Raw genomic sequence first — 19285 nt, forward strand, 5'->3', positions numbered from 1 at the left:
CATAGTATTTTGCTATTACTTGGCTAGGAAAGGGTAGGTGGGAACATGGGGTTAAGGCCACAATCTTAGTGAATGGCCAAGTGGGTTCAAGGGGCTGAATGGCCTATTCCCATCTCAATGTGATGTTCATATGACGTATTCCCCATGGTTGAAGGGTCAATAAAGAGAGAGCATTAACTTAGAGCAAGAGCTTGCTGGCTTTGGGGGGATTCAAGGGGAAACATTTTGTTGCAGGGTCTGAAATTCACTGCTTAAAGATTGTTGGGGGCAGAAATGTTCCTAACAGTTAACAAGTAATGGGATAACCAAGTGAAGTGCCCTAACCCACATGATTGCAAACCAAGAGCTGAAAAGTGGGATTAGACTGGATGGCTCCTTATCTGATGGAAAGGACACAATGGGCTGAATGGCCCCTTTCCCTGCTGTAAATTCTTTTGATTCTACAGTGCACAGATCAGGATTCAATGACATTCCCACCATCAGTTCAGCCGCTATCACCAGCTGCAATTTCCCTGAATTAAAATGAAGCAACATTCTTCCTCATGCTGCATACCTTATAAATGGGGTGCACGGACAGCAGTTGCCTCACAGTGGCCAAGTTGAATGTCTCAACGATCAGCTGAGTTTTCTGAAGGTGGGAGACCAGCTCAAAATGTTGAAAATCACAGCTCCGCACCCACATCTTGGCCAGCAGTCAGATGAGCTCAGTGTCAGAGAGAAGGAAAATGGGATTGCCTTCTCCCGGCGTCTGCTTCAGCTGTAAGCAACAAGAAAGATGAATATGGAGAATAAAGGACACTTGGTGTCATGCAAAAAACAAACTGCATTTATGGCAAATGAGGTAAAATGTCCCAAGCTACCATCACAGGACTGCTTACCAATCAAACATTTGAGCATGATTCACATATGGAGATGTTAGGGCAGGTACTGAAGCGTGGTCAAAGAAATAGAGTTTAGGAAGCGTTTTAACAGAGGAGAGGAAGGGAAAGAGTGTTAGTGAGAGAATTGCCAAGTTTTCAGTCTAAGCAGTAGGAGGTACTGCCTCCAATGAATAAATATTTGAAATTGGGATCTACCTGAGATGGGAGTTGCAGGAGCTCAGAAATTTTCAATGTTTTCCACACTGGAGAAGGTTACAGGGAGATAGTGGTATCAGATCATGCAGGGCTGGAAAACAGGATGCAAATTTTAAAATTGCAAATGTGAAAACGTGACCACGAAGGATGATGGGTGAATAGAACTCTGCGAGTTAGGTTAGAGGTGATCTGTGACCCATAAATAAACGGATTAGATTCTCTATAAATCAGATTAGATTCCCTACAGTGTGGAAACAGACCATTTGGCCCAACAAGTCCACATGACCCTCCAAAGAGTAACCCATCCAGACCTATTTCCCTACATTTACCTCTAACCAATGTACCTAACACCATGGGGCAATTTAGCATGGCCAATTCACCTAACCTGCACATTGTGGATTGCAGATGGAAACCAGAGCAATCCCACACAGACACTTGGTGAATGTGCAAACTCCACACAGGCAGTCCCCTAAGGTAGGAATTGAACCTGAGTCCTTGGCACTGTGAGGCAGCAGTGCAAACCACTGAGTCACCGTGTCACATCACTGAATAATAACATGTGAAATATTGATGAGAAATTTGTCAGCCTAATATTTTCCAAAGGGTGTGAATTTGATGTCACAGGTACTTCCCAAATAGCAGACCATCAATTGTGTGTTACCTGACCAGGTTAATTTAACCAGTTGAACATCGTTCACTCAAGCCCTCAGCTCGGAGTGATTTGAAATCGTATATATCCTTAGTGCACATAGACTTGGTCCAGTCAACTGAGCAATAGGTTTGTGATGGCAACAGTGTGGGTTTTAACTCCATCGTTTTAGGTCAGATCTTAAACAACGACAGGATAGAATACAGAAAAAAGATAGCATGCTTGGCGGTGTGATGAAAATATAACAATCTCTCCTTCAATGTCAGCAAAACCAAAGACCTAGTCATTGACTTTAAGAAGCAAGGTGGAGGGCACATCCCTGTAACATCAATGATGCTGAGGTGGAGATGGTCGTGAGTGTCAAGTTCCCGGGGTTACCTTCACCAATGATCTGCCCTGGCCCACCCATGTTGATGCAGCTATCACAAAAGCACCCAACAAAACCTCTACTTCCTCAGGAGACTCAGGAAATCTGGCATATCCACAAAGACCCTTAGCAATTTTCATAGATGGACCATAGAAAGCATTCAATCTGGATGCGTCATGACTTAGCATGACAACAGCTCTGCCCAGGGCTGTAAGAAACTACAGACAATTGTGAACATAACCCAGTCTATCTCCAACCTCCCTTCCATTGACTCCATCTACACTCAGGAAGGCAGCCAACATAATCATAGAGCCCTCCCACCCCAGTTATAATCTTTTCCAATCTCTTCTGTCATGTGGAAGATACAAAATACACACCAACAAAGTCAAAAACTGCTTCTTCCCCGCTGTTATTAGACTTATGAGTGGACCTCTCAAATTTTAAATTTAATATTGATCTCACTCTTTGTGGACCTTCTCTGCAGCTGTAACATTGTATTCTTTGTTCTATTACCCGAATGACTTCATATGGTACGATCTGCCTGTACTGCATGCAAAACGAAACTTTTCACTTTACCTAAGTACATGTGATGATAAATCAAATCAAATCATATCAAGTCCTGTATCAGCTAAGGTCACCATGAAGGTCCCATCTTCTCAACCTCGCCCCTTGCCTGAGGTGTGGTGACCCTCAGGTTAAACCCCCACCAGTTGTCTCTCTCTAATGTAAAAGTGGGACTTTGGAGATCTTTACTTTAACTTCATAGACTTGGTTCTAAATTAAAGGGTCCTCACTCCTGGAAGTTTTCAGACCACCAGAAATATCTCAAATTAAAATGTACTTACTCAGTAGACTATAGCAAAAACGATTCCCTTGAGTTAAACAATCGCAGGACATACAGTCATAGAGATGTACAGCATGGAAACAAACCCTTTGGTCTGTGCCGATCAGATATCCCAACCCAATCTAGTCCCACCTGCCAGCACCCGGCCCATATCCTTCCAAACCCTGCCTATTCATACACCCATCCCAATGCCTCTTAAATGTTGCAATTGTACCAGCCTCCACCACTTCCTCTGGTAGCTCATTCCAGACAATTTCTCATTGAAGAATTTTGGAGAATATTTTGTTTATGCGTTTTTAGGCATTAAGCGTGAGTCCACAACTCTTATAATTACCACTTAATATTTTATGATAAGGATCAATCCTAAATTAAATTATAGTGATGTTTGCAACAATTAAGATGTTGATTGATGAAATTTTCAATTCACCTAGAAATAAACGTGATATTTATAGATCCAATTCAAAATAAATTGGGAACAATAAAGGAACAATAAGTAAAAATGTAATAAAGTCTTCAAAGTCGCAGTCATACAGTCATAGAGATGTACAGTACGGAAACAGATCCTTTGGTCCAACTCGTCCATGCCGACCTGATATCCTAAATAATCTTGTCCCATTTGCCAGCACTTGGCCCATATCCCTCTAAACCCTTGCTATTCATATACCCATCTAGATGCCTTTTAAATGCTGTAATTGTACCAGCCTCCACCAGATCCTCTGGCAGCTCATTCCATACACGCGTGAAAAAGTTGCTCCTTAGGTCTCTTTTATATTTTCCCCTCTCATGCTAAACCTATGCTCTCTAGTTCTGGACTCCCCCACCACAGGGAAAAGACCCTGTCTATTTATTTTATCCATGCCCCTCATGATTTTATAAACCTCTGTAAGGTCACCCCTCAGCCTCCAATGCTCCAGGGAAAACAGCCCCAGCCTATTCAGCCTCTCCTGCTTTTCCTGCTCCTCGGATGCTGCCTCACCTGCTGTGCTTTTCCAGCACCACTCTAATCTTGACTCAAATCATCCAACCCTGGCAAAATCCTTGTAAATCTTTTCTGAAACCTTCCAAGTTTCACAACATCCTCCCGACAGGAAGGAGACCGGAATCGCACGCAATATTCCAAAAGTGGCATAACCAATGTCCTGTACAGCCTCAACATGACTTTCTAACTCCTATACTCAATACTCTGACCAATAAAGGAAAACATTACAAAACCTTCTTCACTATGCTATCAAGATGCAACTCTACTTTCAAGGAACTATGAACCTGCATTCCAAGGTCTCTTTATTCAGTAACACTCCCTAGGACCTTACCATTAAGTATACAAGTCCTGCACTGATTTGCATTTCCAAAATGCGGCACCTTGCATTTATCTAAATTAAACTCCACCTGCTACTCCCCAGCCCATTGGCCCATCTGATCAAAATCCCATTGTACTTTGAGTTCCACTACACCTCCAATTTTGGTGTCATCTGCAAACTTACTAACTATACCTCCTATGTTCACATCCAAGTCATTTATATAAAGCAGTGGACCCAGCACCGATCTTTGTGGCACTCCACATGTCACAGGTCTGAAAAGCAACCCTCCACCACCACCACCCTGAGTCATCCACCTTCGAGACAGTTCTGTATCCAAATGGCTAGCTAATCTTGCTAACCAGTCTACCGTGAGGAACCTTGTCGAATGCCTTATCGAAGTCCAGATAGATCGCATCCACCGCTCTTCCCTCATCAATCTTCTTTTGTTACTTCTTCAATCAAGTTTGTGAGACGTGATTTCTCATGCACAAAGCCATGTTGTCGTCCCTAATCAGCCCTTGCCTTTCCAAATACATGTAAATCCTGTCCCTCAGGATTCCCTCCAACAACTTGCCCACCACTGAGGTCAGGCTCACTGGTCTATCGTTCCCTGGCTTTTCCTTATTACCTTTCTTAAATAGTGGTATCATGTTAGCCAATCTCCAGTCTTTCAGCACCTCACCTGTGACCATTCGATGATACAAATATCTCAGCAAGAGGCCCAGCAATCACTTCTCTAGCTTCTCACAGAATCCTAGTGTACACTTATGTAAACTCCTACTGCCTTTATACTCTTCTAAGGATTCACTTGATCTCTACTGTCCATACGTGACATTTCTTTTTCTTAACCAAAACCTCAATTTTTCTAGTCATCCAGCATTCCCTACACCTATCAGCCTTTCCTTTCACCCTAACAGGAATATACTGTCTCTACCATATCACTTTTGAAGGTTTCGCATCCTCCACCCATCCCCTTACCTGCGAACATTTGCCCCCAATCAGCTCCTGAAAGTTCCTCCCCAATACCGTCAAAATTGGCTTTCCTCCAATTTAGAAATTCTAGCTTCAGATCTGGTCCATCCTTCTCTATCACTGTTCCAAAACTAATGGAATTATGGTCGCTGACCCTAAAGTGCTCTCCCACGACATCCCAGTCACTCGCCCTGCTCCATTTCCCAAGAGTAGGTCAAGTTTTGCACCTTATCTAGTAGATACATTCATATACTGAATCAGAAACTTTTCTTGCACACATTCAACAAATTCCTCTCCATCCAAACTCCCAAAACTTTGGCAGTCTCAGTGCATATCTGGAAAGCAAAATTCCCCTACCACAACTATCCCACCACTCGAACAGACACCTAAAATCTCCCCACAGATTTATCTCTCAACTTCCTACTGATCACTAGGGGGTCCATAATACAATCCCAACAAGGTGATCTTACCCCTCCCATTTCTCAGCTCCACCCAAACAACTTCCCTGGATGTTTTCCCAGGAGTATCCTCCCAAGCACAGCACCTCATCAAAAGTGACACTCCCTCTCCTCTCCTGCACTACCACCTCCCCATTCACTCCCAAAGCATCCGTATTCTGAAACACCAAGCCACCAGTCCTGTCCATCCCTAAACCACATCTCTGCAACTGCCATGATATCCCAGTCCCGTGCTCCCAACCATTTCCTGAGTTCATCTTCCCTCCCTGCCAGGTTTGTAGCATTGAAACAATGCAGTCCAATTCATCAGTCCTACCCTGTTCTCTGCCTTGTTCTTGCCCATGCCGACATTCAACTGGTTTCCTTTCCCAACTGCACCAGCCTCAGACCATTTCCCTCCCCACTATCTCCTTGGGCCCCATGCCCACCCCCCACCTTATTGGTTCAAATCCTCCCAAGCAGCTCCAGCAAATCTCTGCCAGCACACCTGTCCCCCTCCAATTCAGGTGCAATCTGTCCTATTTGTGCAGGTCACTTCTACCCCAGAAGAGATTCCAATGATCCAGAAATGTGAACACTTTTCCCCTGCACTATTTCGGTGTTGTCTTTTGACCTTGTCCAACCCAGTCCAAAACCAGCACCTTCAAATCACTCTCACCCGTGACAATCAATGGCATTATGTTTGCTGAATCCCTCCATTATCAGCACTTAAGTACTTAGCTCTGACCAGAAACTGAACCGGATGAGGTACACAAATAACGTAGCTACAAGAACAGGTCAGAAGGCTGGGAACTCAGCAGCAACTAACTCACTTCCCAAAGCCTGACCACTAAATACAAGGTACAAGGAACACACCTGACTTGTCTGGATGAGTGCAGCTCTAACAACACTCAAGAAATTTGACTCTGCTCGGAGAGGCTGAGAGTCAAGTTTGGTACCCATGAGGATGGCCTCAACCAAGACCTGGGGTTCATGTCACACTACAGATGGCCCCACTACCCTATCCACTCTCTCTTTCATTCACACGCATGCGAGGTACACACACACAAGCACACCCTTTTGCAGGCTTATACTCTGTCTCACACACACACAAACTCTATCAAACACATGCACCTACACACTCACTCTCTCCCACTCCACACACATTCCCCCCCCTCTCTCTCTCTCTCCCCCCCACCCCCCAACCTCCCCTCCCTCACACACATATAGGTCTATGGGGTGAATTTGCGTTTGCAGAATTGTATTTGCAGATACATTCTATTTTGCTCAAAAAGCACACAATCTGCAGGCAGTCAATTTATGTGACATTTTATAAATTCCTACTTTGAAAATAGAATCAGTCTTTGAAAATAGACTCAAGATTGAAATACAGACAGACTCTAACCTCACACATTTAATGCATTGCCTGAGCAGAGATGTCACGTTTTTTTATATAAAACCTTAAATTATCTCAGGAATGTAACTTGAAAGAAATTCAGAAGTTCTGGGATTTACATATTAATGAATCAAAACCTGCAATCCACTTTAAAAGATTAAATACTTAATAGCAATCTAGGTTTGTTCAATATATCATATCAGTTGCGTGACACTATGATTTTGTGCCATAAATTTTGTCTTTTATGAACCTGCCCCACTAGCTACCTGATGAAGGAGCTGCACTCCAAAAGCTAGTGTTTCCAAATAAACCTGTTGGACTATAACCTGGCATTGTGCGATTTTTAACTCTGCAAATATGTCACCATTCCTTCACTGTTATTGGGTCAAAATCTTGGAACTCCCATCCTAAGACCATCCTAATACCCACACCCCAAAGACTGCATCAGTTCAAGAAAGCAGGTCACTAAGGGTAAATAGGGATGGACAGTAAAGGCTGGCTTAGCCAGATATGCTCATTTCCTATAAATAAATTTTAAAATCTTGAAATAGTGCAGATGAAATTTACCACGATGTTGCCTGGACTGGAGAATTTTAATATTGGGGAAAAATTGGATGGGCAGGGGTTGTTTTCCTTGGACCAGAGGAGGATAGGAGGAGGGAATCCAGTTTGATGTATAAAAAGGATGAGGAACCTAGATAAAATGGATAGGAAAGGCTTGTTCAACATGGCTGAAGGGTCAGTAAAGAAGGGACGTGGTTTTAAGGTGAGATGTCAGTGAGTTACAGTGATTTCAAGGGGATACATCACGTTATGGTGTCTGGAATTTACTGCTTAAAAGGATAGTAGAGGCAGAAATGTTCATAACATTTAACAAGTATTAGGATAATCAAGTGAAGTGCCCTAACCCACATGATTACAAACCATGAGCTGAAAGGTGGGATAGACTGGATGGCTCCTTATCAGATAGGAAGGACACAATGGGCCGAATGGCCCCTTTCCTTACTGTAAATTATTTTGATTCTACAATGCACAGATTTCCACCATCATTTCAGCCACTGTCACCAGCTGCAATTTCCCTGAATTAAAATGGAGCTACATTTTTCCTCATGCTTCGTACCTTGTAAATGCAAGGTGCAAGGGCGGCAGTTGCCTCAGAGTGGCCAAGCTGAATGTCTCAGCCATCAGGTAAGTCTTCAGATGGTGGAAGACCAACTCAAAGTGTTGAAAGTCACAGCTCCATACCCAGATCTTGGCCAGCATCCAGTCGCGTTTTGCATTAGAGGGAAGGAAAATGGGATTGTCTTCTCCTGGGGTCTGCTTCAGCTGTAAGCAACAAGAAAGATTAATATGGAGCATCAGGAAGCTCATGTATCATCCATTAGCAGAGAAGGCAATGTTGGTTGGTTTTAAGATGGGAATTCCAGAGCTTGGGATCCAGACAGAATGGCCTTCTGTAGATAAGCTAAATCAGAGATGCAGCTGAGGCCAGAGATGGAGAGCAATGGAGATCTTGAATGCTTCTCAGGCTGGATGAGGTTACAATGATAGGGAGACACAAGGCTATTGGAAACAAGGATAAGAATTTTAACGTTGAGGTTTCGTCAGATTAACCATGATGGGTGTTGAAATGGGTCAACAGGACTCAGTGTGAGTTGGGACATTGATGTGTAACTAAATAGACAAAACACGTTAATTAAATTAAGATGATTGAGAACAACTTAGGAAGGATGCTTTTCCAAAAGGAGTTGGTTATATCACAGTTGTGAAAAGTCAGGGTACTTTTCACACACAGGGCACCAACAATGTATCAGTCCTTACACTTGACAGTTCTATTCTGTTTGTACAGCAACAAATGGACATTTGCTCTCTGAGGAATTGAACCAATGCTTTGTCCTGATGTCTGTTTTTAAGTAGAACATACTTCTAACCCTCTAACGCTACTTCTGATGACTCATACATTGACCACAGATTGGAAAATTGCACATGTCATGCACTTTTTAAGAAAGGTGACAGAGAGAAACCAAAGAGTTACAGCCCACTTCGCCTAACATCTGTGGGGGGGAAATTATTGGAGTCTGTAATCAAGGATAGGGTATCTGATCACCTTAACAAAGTTTAATTTAGTTAAGGAGAGTCAGCATGGATTCAGGAAGTATAGGTCACGTCTGACAAACCTGACAGATGTTTTGAAGATGTGACAAAGGTGGTGGACAGAGGTGAGTCAATGAATGTTGATTATGTGGACTTCCAGAAGGCTTCTGATAAAGTGCCACTCAACAGACACAGTTAGCTGAGGTGGAAGCCCACAGAAGTTAGGGTAAATTACTGACGTGAACAGGAAATTGGTTAGAAAGAGCAAAGAACAAAGAAAATTTCCAACCCAGGAACAGGCCCTTTGGCCGTGAGCCAATCCAAATCTACCGTCTAAACCTGTCGCCCAATTCCTAAGCATCTGTATCCCTCTGCTCCCCACCTACTCATGCATCTGTCCAGACGCATCTTAAATTAATCTACTGTGCCTGCATCTACCACCTCTGCTGGCAACGCGTTCCAGGCACCTACCACCCTCTGTGTAAAGTACTTGCTATGTGTGTCCCCGTTAAACTTTTCACTTCTCACCTTGAGTGACCTCTCATTATTGAATCCATCACCCTGGGAAAAAGCTTATCTCTATTCACCCTGTCTATATCCTTCATGAGTTTGTAGACCTCAGCCAGGTCCTCCCAATCTCCTTTTTTCTAATGAAAACAATCCTAACCTACTCAACCTCTCTTCATAGCTAGCACCTTCAATACCAGGTAACATCCTCATAAATCTTCTCTGCACCCTCTCCAAAACATCCACATCCTTTTGGTAATGTGGTGACCAGAACTGTACACAGTATTCTAAATGCGGCCAAATCAATATCTTGTACAATTTTAACATGACCTGCCAGCTCTTATACTCAATACCCTGTCTGATGAAGGCAAGCATTCCATATGCCTTCTTGACCACTCTATCCACCTGTGCAGCGACCTTCAGGGTACAATAGACCTGAACTTCCAGATCTCTCTGCTCATCAACTTTTCCCAATGCTCTTCCATTTACTGTATAATTCACTCTAGAATTACATTTCCCAAAATGCATTACCTCACATTTGCCTGGATTGAACTCCATCTGTCACTTCTCCACCCAACTCTCCAGTCTATCTACATTCTCCTGTATTCTTTGACAGTCCCCTATCCTTTCTGCTACGCCACCAATCTTTTGCCATCTGCAAACTTGCCGATCATACCAACAGTGCCCTCTTCAGATCATTAATGTACATTACAAACAACAGTGGCCCCAGCACTGATCCCTGTGGAACACCACTGGTCACCTTTCTCCATTTCGAGAAACTACCTTCATCTACTACTCTCTGCCTCCTTTTGCTCAACCAGTTCTTTATCCACCTAACTAGAACACCCTGCACACCATGTGACCTCACTTTCTCCATTAGTTTGCCATGCGAAACCTTATCAAACGCCTTACTAAAGTTCAGATATATGACATCTACAGCCCTTCCTTCATCTATCAACTTGGTCACTTCCTCAAAGAACTCTATTAACTTGGTAAGGCATGATCTCCCCCACACAAAACCATGTTGCCTATCACTGATAAGTCCATTGTTTTCCGAATATAGATTTTATCCCTCAGTACCATCTCCAGCAACTTTCCCATCACTGACGTCAGGCTCACTGGTCTGTAGTTACCCAGAATATCCCTACTACCCTTCTTGTACAGGGGGGTCAACATGAGCAACCCTCCGGCACCTCACCTGTGTTTAAAGATGCTACAAAGATACCTGTCAGGGCCCCAGCTATTTCCTCTCTTGCCTCCCTTAGCATCCAGTCCTGGGGATTTGTCCACCTTAATAACCTTTAGCCTACCCAGCACATCTTCCCTACTATGTCAACGTGATCCAGAGTAATCAAACTTCTAGCTCTAATCTCAACATTCATCATTTCCCTCTCCTCAGTGAACACTGATGCAAAGTAATCATTCAGAATCTCACCCATTTTCTCAGGTTCGACACACAGCCTTCCTTCCTTATCCTTTAGTGGACCAATCCTTTCTCTAGTTACCAGCTTGCTTCTTACATAAGAATAAAAGGCTTTGGGATGCTCCTTAACTCTGCTCACTAAAGCTATTTCATGACCCCTTTTAGCCTGCTTGATTCCTCGTTTAAGACTGGTCCTACTCTCCCGATATTCCTCCAGGGCCCGTTCTGTTACCAGCTGCCTGGACCTTATGTACGCTTCCTTTTTCCTCTTAGCTAGACGTACGATTTCTCCTGTCATCCACGGTTCACGAATTTTGACTTTCCTATCCTTTGCTTTCAAAGGGACATGCTTAACCTGCACTTTCTTCAACTTATCTTTGAAAGCCTCTCACACATCAAATGTGGACTTCCCTTCAAATAGCTGCTCCCAATCAACATTTCCCAGCTCCTGTCTAATTTTGATATTATTTGCCTTGGGCCAACTTAGTACTTTTCCCTTAGGGCCACTCTAATCTTTGACTACGAGTATTCTAAAACTTACAGAATTGTGATCACTATTCCCAAAGAAATCCCCTGCTGCAGCTTCTACCACCTGGCCTGGCTCGTTCCCCAACACCAGGTCCAATATTGCCCCTTCCCTCATCAGACTATTGACACACTGCTCTAGAAAAATCTCCTGGACACTTCTTACAAATCCTTCCCCATCCAGACCTCTGGAGTTTTTGCTACTGCTGTTGGGGAAGTTTTAAACTAATGAGGCATGGGGTTGTGTATCCCAGTCAATGTTGGGAAAATTAAAATCTCCCATCCCCACCACCCTGTTGCCTCTACATCTTCCCATAATCTGTTTACCTATTTGTTCTTCCAGCTCATGCTCACTGTTGGGAGGCTTGTATTACAGACCCAACAATGTCACTGCACCCTTCTTAGTTCTCAGCTCTACCCATAATGCCTCACTACTCAAGCCCTCCATAGTGTCCTCCTTTAGCACAGCAGTGATATCATCCCTGATCAGCAATGCAACATCTCCCCCCTTTACTTCCCTCCCTGTCTTGTCTGAAGCATCTATAGCCTGGAACACTTAGGTGCCAATCATGCCCTTCCTTCAACCAAGTCTCTGTGATTGCAATAAAGTCATACTCCCAGGCACCAATCCAAGCCCCAGATTCATCTGCCTTGCCCACTATATTCCTTGCATTAAAGTGTATGCACTTCAGGCCACCCAGTTCTTTTGCATTCATCTGCTGTCTGCCCATTCTTCCCATTATTAATGCTAATTTCATGAGTCTTACTCTCTCCAGTTTCCACCTCGCTGTCTAATTGTTTTCTCTTCTGGTTCCCAGCTCTCTGCCACATTAGTTTAAAACCTCCCCAACAGCAGTAGCAAAAACGCACCCAAGGACATTAGTTCCAGTCTGATTCAGGTGAGGACCACCCACTTTGTAATAGTCCCACCTTCCTCAGAACCGGTCCCAATGTCCAACAAATCTGAACCCCCTCCCTCCTACACCATCCCTCAAGCCATGTGTTCATCCTGCCTATTCTTTCATTTCTACTCTGGCTAGCATGTGGCACTGATCCAGAGATCACTACTTTTGAGGTTCTTCTTTTTAACTTCCCTCCGAGCTCCCTGAATTCTTTTTTCAGCACCTCATCTCGGTTTTTACTTATACCGTTGGTGCCTATATCCACCAAGACAAACTAGCTGTTCACCCTCCTCTTTTAGAATGCTCTGCAGCCAATTGGTGACATCCCCGACCTGACCACCTGCGAGACAACATACCATCTGAGACTCCTGTTTTCGGCCACAGGACCACCTATCTACTCCCCTTACAGTGGAATCTCTATGACTATGGCCCTGAGTCTTTTTCCTGCCCTTCTGAACAGCAGTGACCACCATGGTGCCATGATCTTGGCAACTGCTGCCCTCCCCCGTGAGCCGTATCCAAAATGATATTCCTGTTGAGTGGCAAGAAATAGGGAATTAGAATTATGGCTAAACACTTGAATTGGGAAGCCTTAGTTCTTCATAATATTCATCAATGACTTGGATAATGGCATAAAAAGTCAAGTAATCAAATTTGCTGACCATAAAACTGGGCAGCATTGACAACACATAAAACTACACGTATGTCGATCAATGAGGTGTATGGGCAAAGGTGTGGCTAATGGATTTTAATATAAACAACTGTTACTTTTTTTTAATTCAAGTGGGCATCTTTGGCTGATCGGAATGTATTGTCTGTCCCGAGTTGCTCTTCAGAAAAAGGTGGTGAGCTGCTTTCTTGATCCATTGCAGTCCATCTCAAATTAGAAATAGAATCCTACAGAGTGGAAATAGGCCCTTCTGTCCAACAAGTCCTCATCAACTGTCTGAACAGCATCCCAGCCAGACCCACTCCCCCATCCCACCATTACCCCTGACTAATGCAGCTAACCTATACATCCTAGAACACTATGGGCAATTTAGCATGGGCAAACCATCTGCTGTGGTTTGACCCATAATGCTGTTAAGGAGGGAATTCTAGGATTTTGACCCAGCAACAATGAAAGAATGGCGATATATTTTCCAGTCAGGATGGTGAGTGGCTTGAAGGTGTACTGAAGGAGTATGTATATCTGCTGCCCTCGTTCTCCTAGATGGAAGTGGTCATGAGTTTAGAAGGTGCTGTCTGAAGATCCTTGTTGAATTTCTACAGTGCATCTTGTAGATGGCACACACTGCTGCTACTGAATGTCAGTTATGGAAGGAGTGGATACTTTGTGCACCTAGTGCCAATTACGCAAGCTGCTTTGTCCTGGATGGTGTCAAGCTTCTGGAGTGTTGTTGGAGGTGCACACATCCAGGCAAGTGAGGAGTATTCCATCCCACTCCTGACTTGTTTCATGTAGATGGTGGTCAAGACTTTGGGAGACAGGAGGTGATTCGCCACAATATTCCCAGCCTCTGACTTGCTCTTGTAGCCACAGTGTTCATGTGGTGATTTCAGTTGAGTTTCTAGTCAATGATAACCCCGAGGATGTTGACAGTGGGGGAATTCAGTGATGGTAACACCATTGAATGTCAAGGGTCAGTGATTAGATTGTCTCTTATTGGTGATGGTCATAGCCTGGTCTTTGTGTGGCATGAATATTACTTGCCACTTGTCAGCCCAAACCTGGAAATGGTCCAGATCTTACTGCATTTGAACATGGACTGCTTCACATTCTAATGAGTTGCGAATGGTGCTGAACATTGCACAACCATCGGCAACCATCTCCACTTCTGATTTTATGATGGGGTGTGTGCCTAAGACACTAACCTGAGGAACTCCTGGAGAGATGTCCTAAAGCTAGGATGATTGACCTCCAACAACCACAATCATCTTTCTATGTGCCAGATATGACTCCGGCCACTGGAGAGTTTGCCCCTGATACCCATTGATTTCAGTTTTGCTTGGGCTTCTTGATGCTACTCAATCAAATGCAGCCTTAGTGTCAAGTGGTGTCACTGCCACCTAACCTGTGGAATTCAGCTCTTTTGTCCATGTTTCAACCAAGGCTGTATTGAGGTCAGGAGCTGTGTGGCCCTGCTGGAACCCAAACTGGGTGTCACTTCGCAAGTGCTGCTTGATAGCACTATTGATGATACCTTCCACCACTTGACTGATGATCAAGAGCAGACACATGGGGCAGTAATTGGTAGGGTTGAACTTGTCTTACTTTTTACATACAGGACAATCCTGGGTATTTTCCACATTGTTGGGTAGATGCCAGTGATAAATGTTCATAAAGTAAGAAGCAATTCAGATCCTACCTGGATAGCAATGAGTATCATGTAGTTCTTTTCATTACAGTAAAGCAGGCAGAGAGGTGCAGCAGTGTGCTGCACACCTTCAATTACATTGACAAGAATCCCACCAAGATCTCATAGTTGACAATGAAGATATTCCCACTCTGTAACAAACACTAAGGAGGACAGATCAATAATCAGACATTGTCTGAATACATTATCGATGTGGATCATCTTATAACGTGTGACTTTCAATGCTCACCTGGATGGCCTCATATGGTCTATAACTGAAAATTTAATCCAAAACCTTGCTACTCTTTATTCTAACTTGCACCAAGTCCCAATCGCCATCACCTCTTGTGTTCTGTATGGGCTCCAGACACAACATCACATTTTTAAAATTCTAATCTTCATTTTTCAAATCCCTCCATTCTAATCTTCATTTTTCAAATCCCTCCATTCTCTGATCTCGTCCAAACACACAAGCCTTCAAGAGAGCTGAGTTTTCCAGAATCTATTGCAACTCAATGCTGTCCTGTTTTCATTTTGCTTGTCTCGTCAAAAGGAAATAATGGAGAGCATAAGGAGCCAAGGCCTACCAAAGCTCCACAGGGTCTCACAATGAGAGAAGAACTGGCTCCAGGTTTTTTCACTTCCCACCATTACAGTGCTTGACACTAACAAACATGAGATCCAAGTGAGGTTTTCCTAACACTTACAGTCACCCTCAGGTGAAATGTTAAACCACATGGAAGGCAGCAGGGAATGTGCATAAGCCGATTAAGAAGGCACAATGGATACTTGCCTTCATTGGTCAAAGCATTGAATACAAGAGCAAGGGGGGGTTATGAAGAAGCTGAATATAACACTAATTAGGCCACAGCTGTCGTACTGTGTGCAGTACCAGTCCCCTCACAATAAGAAGGATGCGACTGCACTGTAGGCATGCAGAAGAGTCACCAGGATGTTGCCTGGCATAGACTCATTCAACAATGAAGACAGGCTGGAGAAGGTGGGCTTTCCTCAGAGCAGGGAAGGCTGTGAAGGGTCCTGATTGAGGTGTGCAAACTTCTGAGGGGCATTGACAGAGTAGATAAGGAGAAGCATCTTCCTTCAGTAGAGGGGTCAATAACCAGGCAGCATAGTTTTAAGGTAAGGAAATGGTAGGTTTATAAGGGATTCATGAAGAAATTATTTCACACAGAGGATATTGGGGATCTCAAACTCATTGCCTGAAAAGATTGTAGGTGCAGGAACCATCATAACATTTAGGAAGTATTTATTTTAAAGCTTGTAAAGTCATGGCATACAAGGCTAACGGCTAAGTGCTGGGAAATGGGATTAGAGTAGATAGGTGCTTGATGATTGGGGTGGACACAATGGACTGAAGGATTATTTTTATGCTATCATACTGTATGGCTGTGACCATGTGGGTGAATGTACAAGATTCCCATGGCTCTGTATGAAGACAGACACTGCTATTCTTCCTGCTTTTCTTGCTAATGAAGAGCAATAGCAACAGATTAACTGATCTTTCTTTCATTGCTAATCTGTATGGCATTGCCATGCAAAATTAAAATGCATTATTTGCCTACATGGCAATTGTGACTGCAAGTCCAAAAGTAACTTCTTGGGTGCACGGCTCTTTGGAATGTGAAAATGGTACCTAAATGCCATTGTTAGTTATGTTATCAGACTGATAATCCTACATCCCAAAACTTTATAGGACAGTTACAGCACAGAGAAAAGCCATTTAGTCTGCTGCCTGTGCTGACTCTGCAAAAGCAAATCACCTTGTCACACTCCCCACAACTTCCTGCTATAGTCCCATCATTTTTTTGTCTTTATGTAATGATCCAATTCCCTGCTGAGAGCCACAAATGAATCTATCTACCTCACACTCTCAGTCAATGCATTCCAGATCCTAAGCACTCCTGTTTCATTCAGATCTTGCTCTTGTTGCAATTACTTCTTTTGCCTTTCATATTAAATCTGTGGCTGCTTGGTTCTCGATCCTCCCATCAATGGGACCAGTTTGTTCCTGTCTACTCTGAACAGGCCCCACCTGATTTGGAACATCCTGAATCAACCTCCGCTCAGCCTTCTCTTGTCACTGAAGTTCCTCATCCTGGGAAAGGATGGATGTCTTGCAAATCTTTTTGCCAACTTCACTTGTGTTTTCAAATCCCTGCTAAAGTCTAGGACTGAGAATACTCCATTTCAGGCAAATCCAGTGTTCATTGAAGGTTCACCATATCTTCCTTGATTTCATATTCTGTTTCTATTTATAAAGCCTGGGACCCCAATTTTGCTGTCGCCTTCAGTGATTTATGCAGACGATTCCCAGGTTCCTGTCTTCTGACACCCTCTTAAAGGCACATACTGTTTAATGTGCACTGTTGGGTGTTCAATCACAGTTTACCCATATTTACCACGTCAATTCTACTTGTTAGAATATATGTTGTGCATTTGGACTGTATCACGTTCTGATGCACATCAAAGTCTATTGTTGTTTGCTTTAATTTAAGGCCTTATTCTTTTAGCAAGACTGCTGGAACCCACATTTCATCCAATTACAGGTCGCTAGGTAAATTGATATTTAAAGTCTTTGAAAGTAGCATCTTTTTGGGCCATTTCAGACAGCAGTAAAGAATCAACCCTTTGGCTGTGAGTCTAGAGTCAAGCTTAGGCCAGACTAGATAAAGGCACCAGATTTCCTTCCCCTAAAGAAAATTAATGAACTAATGAATTTTTATAACTGTGTATAAAAACATGATGATTGTTACTGAGACTACCTTTCAATTCCAGATGTATTAATTGAATTTAAATTTCACCACCTGTGGAGGTGAAATTTGAACCTTGGTCCCCAGGACTTTAGCCTGATCCTCATCCAGAGACAGTACCATCACTCCACCTCCCCATTTTTAAACTATTTTCCCTAGTTGTAGAAACATCCTCCACTCCGCTCAAGCTCTTATGTGTTTCAATAAAATTGCCTATGGTAATCTCCAGTGGGTTTAGGCCAAACCATTTCAAAACTCTGATCATAAGATAAGATTTCCAACTCAGGAATGAGTCATATGGATCTTCTCCTAATTTCTTCTAAAGCAACTGTATCTTTCAGGGATGAGGAACTTCAGTACGAAGATGGATTGAAGAAGTTAGGACTATTCTCCCTGGAGAAAAAAAACAGTAAATCTGATAGAGACTTTCAAAACCATGAGCAGCTGGATTGAGTAGATAGGGACAAACTGTTCCCATTTGTGAAAGAAATGAGAACAAGAGGGCATAGATTTAAAATGAATTGCAAAAGGTGCGAGTATAACGTGAGAAAAACGTTTTTTTCTCAGTGAGTGGTTTGGGTGTGGAATGCATGGCCTGTAAGTGTGGCGAAGATAGGTTCCAATGAGTCACAAGAGGGCATTGGATGATTATCTGTATAGAAATAATGTACAAAGATGCAGAAAAAAGCAGATCTACACTTGGTAATGATGGTTATTGAAGAGCCGGTGCAGACATGATGGGCACAATGACCTCCATCAGTACCATAACACTTTGGCAATTCTGTGATAGATTGAAAATAAATGTACTCCATTTCTTGCTTCAGCGTGGAGTTCCGAGAGACATCTTGGCCATATCATCTGTCACACAGAAGCACGGTGGGATTTTGTTGCATTTCTCTATCAGGACTGGGTTGAAGCCGTTCAAGAACTGCTTTTCGATAAACCAATCTTCCTTCTCAATGATCTTTGGCAAACACTGAGAAAGAGAAAAAAAAAGTTAATATTCCAGAAATACCAAGGTCCTGTTAACAACAATTTAAAGCTAATTCAGTTGAAGGCAATCCCTCCACACCAGACAAGAACTCTGTGACTCTATATTAATAGTCAAACTCGTTTCTCCTCTGGTACACAGCAATATGTTTTGAGTAAACAGTGGGCACTTTTTGTCATTAATAGAAGTGGCTTGATTGATATCGTGAATAAGGATTCAGCACAACCTAGTGCAGAGAGCAACCTTTCAGTTTCATGTTCTATCTTGTGCTGTCTGAAGAATTTTGAAATTTACTGCAAATGCTGTGGTCCTCTCCGTTGGAACCATCTGAGATGCTTTGGATAGATTCACTGTCAGCAATCCTACTTATCGGTATCAGCGAGATTTACTGATAACAAGAGGGAAAGAAGCACATATCTTCAGCAGAAGAAAGACTCTGTCTTGTTTAATGCATTAGGTTTATACTTCATAGCTAGTTACATTACATTCGAGTTACATGAAAATCTCTTGGTTGCATTAACGCTACATTTCGTGGATAGTATCTGATGATTATTTAATTCCTTATTCCTATGACAAAAAACCAACACTTGTATTTATACATTGTGTTGTTTTGAAGGGACATAACAAAGGAAATGAGACTTCCACTTTGCACAAAGGTCATTCCCACAAACAGCAG

General features: G+C 43.0%; 1 protein-coding gene across 8 annotated transcripts in view; it reads right to left on the reverse strand.

Moving 5' to 3' along the window:
- Positions 1–19285, reverse strand: part of LOC132835294 (polyunsaturated fatty acid 5-lipoxygenase-like) — a 58517-nt gene that overhangs the window by 12850 nt on the left and 26382 nt on the right. For 5 of the 8 annotated variants that reach the window (XR_009647300.1, XR_009647299.1, XR_009647295.1 and 2 more), the window contains 4 exons: positions 18382–18594; positions 8160–8365; positions 1077–1167; positions 554–757 (listed from right to left, as the gene is read on the reverse strand). The gene's annotated coding sequence lies outside the window, so the exon portion shown is untranslated. Of the gene's footprint in view, positions 1–553; positions 758–1076; positions 1168–8159; positions 8366–16097; positions 18595–19285 lie in introns of those variants that run through there. The other 3 variants (XR_009647297.1, XR_009647296.1, XM_060854714.1) reach the window with 3 other exon arrangements.

This window comes from Hemiscyllium ocellatum, chromosome 44 (genome assembly GCF_020745735.1).
Source record: "Hemiscyllium ocellatum isolate sHemOce1 chromosome 44, sHemOce1.pat.X.cur, whole genome shotgun sequence".
NCBI lineage: Eukaryota > Metazoa > Chordata > Chondrichthyes > Orectolobiformes > Hemiscylliidae > Hemiscyllium > Hemiscyllium ocellatum.